Source organism: Raphanus sativus, unplaced genomic scaffold (genome assembly GCF_000801105.2).
Source record: "Raphanus sativus cultivar WK10039 unplaced genomic scaffold, ASM80110v3 Scaffold1205, whole genome shotgun sequence".
NCBI lineage: Eukaryota > Viridiplantae > Streptophyta > Magnoliopsida > Brassicales > Brassicaceae > Raphanus > Raphanus sativus.
Genome location: NW_026616518.1, coordinates 1 through 6,386, shown reverse-complemented (window position 1 = coordinate 6,386; position 6,386 = coordinate 1). Strand labels below are relative to the sequence as shown.

General features: G+C 35.7%; 1 long non-coding RNA gene across 13 annotated transcripts; it reads right to left on the bottom strand.

Moving 5' to 3' along the window:
* Nucleotides 1-259: 259 nt before the first annotated feature.
* On the bottom strand, nucleotides 260-4,785 carry LOC130503885 (uncharacterized). 13 transcript variants are annotated; one of them, XR_008941049.1, is made up of 19 exons: nucleotides 4,749-4,785; nucleotides 4,313-4,382; nucleotides 3,686-3,773; nucleotides 3,515-3,583; nucleotides 3,197-3,447; nucleotides 3,055-3,102; nucleotides 2,761-2,958; nucleotides 2,533-2,660; nucleotides 2,384-2,458; nucleotides 2,209-2,292; nucleotides 1,916-2,026; nucleotides 1,765-1,823; nucleotides 1,535-1,676; nucleotides 1,301-1,465; nucleotides 1,073-1,199; nucleotides 909-980; nucleotides 633-814; nucleotides 488-544; nucleotides 260-405 (listed from the first exon to the last, which is right to left on the bottom strand). It is a non-coding gene; the product is annotated as an uncharacterized LOC130503885 (long non-coding RNA). The 13 variants fall into 13 exon arrangements; XR_008941048.1 differs by having other exon boundaries at nucleotides 260-544; nucleotides 2,209-2,298; XR_008941046.1 differs by having other exon boundaries at nucleotides 260-544.
* Between the last annotated feature and the right edge of the window lie 1,601 nt (nucleotides 4,786-6,386).

Sequence of the window (6,386 nt, the reverse complement as noted above, 5' to 3'; positions counted from 1 at the left end):
GAAAAAAAAAGTAAGAAAACCACACAAGAAAAAGTAAACAGCGTAAGCATGCAAGAAAAGAAGCACCGTTGAATCAAATGACCAAGACAAGAATCAAGGAATCAAATATGCATGAAAGTATGTATGCATTAATGCAAGAATTATGTAATGTGTTCCCATATCACAACAATCAAACTTCATGTGGGTCAAGGAAAAATGGATGTATGTAATGATGCATGTATGCAATATGTTCCGAAATCACAACAACACACACTTTCAGTTGACCAAGAAGGAAATATAAATGAATGTATGTATGCATGAACCCATGAATGTGTGTTTCCAAAACTACAACGATCACACTTTATGTGGATAGCATAGCCGTTGTGATTTCGAGTGTACGTATTAAATTGGCTATGGAATTTACTACTGCGAAAAAAAGAAAGAGAATGATAACTTCATACCATAAGAGAAAAATGTAAGAATGGATATGAAGAAGGAGACTGAATACCATATCTGAATGGTGAAATGATGCAAGTTCTGCTTGCACTTCCCACTCTCTGGCACACTGTTTAAAGGCCATAAAACGAATGATAAGAAAAAGACATGTACATTGTCATATCTAGATTTAAAACAGGGTTAAACTGTATTAATACCTTATTCGGTTTGGTACATGTAAACATTTTTCATCAGCTTTGGTGCACGTTTCTTGCTAAAACCAACACATCACCGGGAGGAGTATCATGTTTGGTGAAGGAAGTAGTATCATGTTTTAGTATATCCGCGATGACTGAAGCGTATTTTGGAGCTTTTGACAAAGATCTCACAACTGAATAACCTGTTTATAAAGAAACTTAAAGTCAAGAATGGTGCAGACAGCTAAAAGATGTTGATAACCAGAACTCAAATTAAGGTTAATTTTCTCTTACTACCTGTTGAGGGATGTACCGTGCTAGCTGCAGCACCAAAGGCAAGGAAACACCGACTGGGATATAAGACCATTCCTGTAATTAACAAAGCAAACCAACACAAGTTTTTTTTATTGTTGTTCATTGTTCAACACAAGCTTTACTTTTTTGGCATTGTATAGATTTACCTCTTGATAAGTCTTTAGAATTCGGATTCCAAGTGTATCTAATCTTAACATGAATTTCTTCTTTTTTTAGAAAATTAAAGGTCCTGACATCTTTCAGGCTAGACATGTCTCCTTCAAGGGATTCCAGCTAATGAGCAACAGAATTTTCATTGTAATAGAAGGAGAGAAGAATACTCATCTTTATCGTAGACAATGGCGTACAGAAACGTTGGATACTCAGATTCTAACCTCCTATGCTCTCTGTAATACACGGACTGTTTTCCGCCTGAAGATTTTAAAACAGAACAGGCTCAGATTCTAACCTCTACGCCATATGCAGCTTGCTTGAATAGAGACTTTTAGGTCCTCCAACTTCGTACTGCAAGAGCTGCTCCAGAAGCAACAATGGCAAGCCTGCATTTGCCAAAAAGAGGTCAGGACCTTGGCATTGTTCATAAAACGTTATCACTAAGACAATAGTACCATATCACTGATTCCACTCACGGAACAACGGTGTATTTTGTTTTTGACAGGCAACGAGCCTAAGGCCATCAGGAGCTTCTGTTATGCTCTCAAATTTCAAGCAAAGATATGAGACACCTGACTCGGCACACCTATGCTGCACCTATGAAACATGAATAACACATTGTATATCTAATCAGGAGATGAACAATATCTACTGAAATAGTTTCTCCAAAGATGAAGAGTGTAACCATTTTTCATCACCTCACTGTATGAAGTTAATTCTCTCACTTTTGTAGTTTCTGTAAAACTATGAACTTGAAAAAAAATTTGGTTGCTCCAACTATAATTCTGAGAGACAAGTGAATGAATATAGCAAAGATAAGCTGCAATGGTATCTACTTTTAGTTTTCATAACTGCTCCCACAAGTGGAATATAGTCTCATCGTGGATCTTGCTTGTACTCTTTCTCATATCCAGATATAGTTCAGCTGTAGAATGATGTCAAGATACCTACAGTCCATCACAAGTAAATTAAAAATTTGACCCTTTTTTGAAGTTTCCAAAGCTACTCCAGAAAAAAATCAATCGAATGAGAACACTGTGACATATAAGTGTGCTTTTCTGTTCCTGAAACTACTAATGAGAACATGATTTTGGAAGATCTACACATAATAAAAAAAGTGCAAGGTTACCTGGCTGAAAGGACTCTCGTTATGTCTCTCCCATTTTAGAGTTCCATGGTCTGACATAGACTCTGCCATTTTAGAGTCCATGGTCTGATTCTGCATTTGAACACTTAGACTCTTACTTAATCCCCAAATGTTTCAATTTAGCCCTTAAATTTCTAAAGTTTTAGTGGAAACTTACGCATATTCTTTTTTTTGTCCTATCGCCAATTGCTCCTGCAAAATTCGATCTCATGACTCGGCGGTGAGTTAATCCCTGAACCAAACATAAGTGAGCATATGGATTCTATCTTATCAAATGGTGTGTGGTAACAACTAACAAATATATACCTGAGGGAAGATACCTATAAAACGCACAAGTATACTCGATGAGTCTGTATTCTAGACAAGGGCTTAATGATAATAACTCTCATTGAACAAAGAATTTTATGCTTCTGGTAAACCATATGAAGCAAGAGCTGATAGCAAGAGAAGAGTAATATGTTCAATTCCATTTATGTGGGGGTAAAAGAAACTTGTCAGTGGTGAAAATAAAACGAAGTTATTTGTGACACTAACCAAGTGGTGAAAATTCAGTCACTATGGTATTCAGAGAGAGAGAGAGAGCATGCTGAGTAGAAACGAGTTCTCCATTGTCACTTAACAAATCATCTTTTTTGATGTGTTTGGTGAAGGAAGTAGTATCATGTTTTAGTATATCCGCGATGACTGACGCGTATTTTGGAGCTTCTAACAAAGATCTCACAACTGAATAGCCTGTTTATAAAGAAAGTTAAAGTCAGGAATGGTGCAGACAGCTAAACAGATGTTTGATAGCCAGAACTCAAATTAAGGTTAATTTGCTCTTACTACCTGCAGCACCAAAGCCAAGGAACCACCGACAGGGATATAAGACCATTCCTGTAATTAACAAAGCAAACCAACATGACAAGTTTTTTTATTGTTGTTCATTGTTCAACACAAGCTTTACTTTTTTGGCATTGTATAAATTTACCTCCTGATAAGTCTTTAGAATTCGGATTCCGAGTGTATCTAATCTTAACATGAACTTCTTCTTTTTTCTTAGAAAATTAAAGGTCCTGACATCTTTCAGGCTAGACATGTCTCTTTCAAGGGATTCCGCTGATGAGCAACAGAACTGTCGTGGTGACGACTGTAATAGAAGGAGAGAAGAATACTCATCTTTGTCGTAGACAATGGCGTACAGAAACGTTGGATACTCCAGATTCTAAGCTCCTATATTCACTGTAATACGTACTGTTTTCCACCTGAAGTTTTAAAACAGAACAGTCTCAAAAGATTCATACAATACCTCAACCTCTACGCCATATGCAGCTTGCTTGAATAGAGACTCTTTTAGGGGAGGATGAAGCAAGCAGAGCTGATAGCAAAAGAAGAGTAATATGTTCAATTTCCATTTGTGTGGGGGCAAAAGGAACTTGTCAGTGGTGAAAGTAAAACGAATGTTATTTGTGACACTAACCAAGTGGTGAAAATTCAGTCACTCTGGTATTCAGAGAGAGCATGCTGAGTAGTAGAAACGAGTTCTCCATTGTCATTTAACAAATCATCTTTTTAAAATCAAACCAAAATACAAAACTCAGATGGGTGAGAGGCTTTCTAGCTAAACAGAATGTAAAGTTTCTGAGTGACGCTGAAATGACAAAATGTATAAGCTAAACAAAATCTAACAAAGAGAGAAGAATGGAAGTAAATCTTGAATCTACATAAATAAACATACGAGTGGGCATATAGGAATGTATACATATGAATGTATGCATATGAATGCATGTATGGTATGCCATATGAATGCATGTATGGTATGCATAATGCATATGAATGCATGTATGGTATCCATATGAATGTATGTATGGTACGCATATGAAAGAATGCACATATATGTCAATATGTGTATTCCTTTACCATTCGCCAAAAACACTAAACCAAGTCTCTGCAGCACAAGAAAGAAACACAACAACAACAATAGTTTGTGAACTTTTTTTTATAAAATATCAAAAGGATTGAAAAAAGCAAAAGAATAATTTCTAGAAGCTTGGTGATCAATTCCGAAATCAAATTGAACGAATGGGGGTGAGATGATTTATTATACCTTTTCTCAAGGAAACCGTTAAACATAAACTGATCGGAATCTGCATCCATGGAAGATCGCAAAGCTTTCTCTGCAATTGACAAAAGACGAAAGGAAGTTGAGAGAACCGACAATAACGGAGATGAATCAAATCCGAAATCAAATCGATCTAATGGGGTGAGATGAATGATTTATAACTTTTTCTCAAGGAAACCATTAAACATAAACTGATCGGAATCTGCAATCCATCGAAGATCGCACAAGTTTTCTCTGAGAGAACCGGCAGTAACGGAGATGAATATCAAATCGATTTTTCTTCGTACCTTCTTGTTTCCATTGAACAGAAAAAATACACCAAGAAAAGAAAAAGCGATTCAAACCCTAAAGCTAAAAACAATCGCAAAGAAATCGAAACCAATCCAAAACTCTAATTTCAAGTTCGGATTCAAAAGCGTACCGTTGCAACCTCTCTCTGATCAATCTCTCTCTGTCTCTCTCTACACGGCTATATATCCTTTCTCTTGGGCTTCCCCCTCACAATGATTCATCATTTATATATTACTTTCAAAATTTAATTTGAAAACCAAAAGCCCAAAAAGTCCAACGGCCGGCCCATTTTATTAACATGTTATTTTTATGCGTAATTAACTTTTTGCCTCTTTCTAAAGAAAGCCAATGAAATAAGCTTAAAACATCTATATTTAACTTAAGGCAATTCTCCAAAATAGAATATTTTCAAGTTTTTGTCACAAAAAAATTAAGAGAAAAAGACCAAAATATATTTTTCAAGTTTTTGTCACAAAAAATTAAGAGAAAAAAGACCAAAATATTTATTTAATAGATAAAAACCCTTATATCCTAGATATGTATAAATATAAATAAATAACTAAAATTTGATTTTTTATAGTCTCAGATTATATGTTTCAAATTCGAAATTTTTTATAATTTTCTTTTTCTTTGAGATTTATTTTTAGAATTTTTTTCTTCAATTTTCTTTTTGATATCAAAAAATAATTTTTGAAACTATTTCAAAATTTTCATTTTCAAATTTTAATATTTTTATTTTATAAAATTTTAAACTTCAATCCCAAATATCCACCCCTTAACTTTAAACACAAAAGTCTATATTAGTTAACTCAAAGGTATAACCGTATAAGTGTATATTTACCTATTTAAATGAAACATTTTGGTCATTTTTGATCATTAAATCTATATTTGTGACAATAATTTTTTTAGTGCTATCACATGGTATTTATCTTAAAAACTAATTATCAGCACACAAATTAGGTGAAATAACCAGAACCATGTAAAATGTTTTTATTACTATCAACTTATAAATACCCAGAGTACATTTTTATTATGTTATGACAAAAAGTGTAACTACAAGAATGCAATCAATACAATACTAAAAGCTAAATATCTTCAAAGGTTAGGCTGTCCACGTCACCCAATTAAATCGTCCAATAGGAAGAGAGCATTTAACCACGTCAGATGCGTCGAGTCTAACATTTGGGCCTCGAAATCACCGGTCCGTATCGTTCTAATTTGATGAGCCCGTGAAAGCCCATCTCACGCGGAGATCCCCTTTCTCCTTTCACGATTGTCGATTGGTTTTCTATTTCTTCTCTTCTCGTTCCTCCGTTAAGAGATCTTTCGTAGGAACAATCAATTCTCTCCCCACTCTTCTTCACTCTTTAATCCCATTAATGGTCTTTTTGCTTTCTGCTCTCTCCCTCTGAGATTCTATATAAGATCTCATTCTCTGTGTTTTGGTTTCATCAGAAGTTCTTAAATCCGTCTCACTGCGCTTGCCGATGAAGTTATCCGGTGTTCCCGACTCAGTAAAACCGAACGGGGAAGCGGCGGTCCCCTCAACTCCGGTTAAATCCGTGGTCCAAACAGGTGTCTCTTCCGGCGACTCAGAGCTCCATGAAACCAAAAGACGTAGCGGCGGTCTCCTCCGGTCCCGTCAAACCAGTCGTCCAGACCGTGTCTCTTCCGGCGATGTCACCTCGATGAAGTCAAAAAGGCGCGTAGCGGCGGTCCCACTTTCATCGTAAGTTCAATTAACATTGAAAAAATGATATCAGTGACA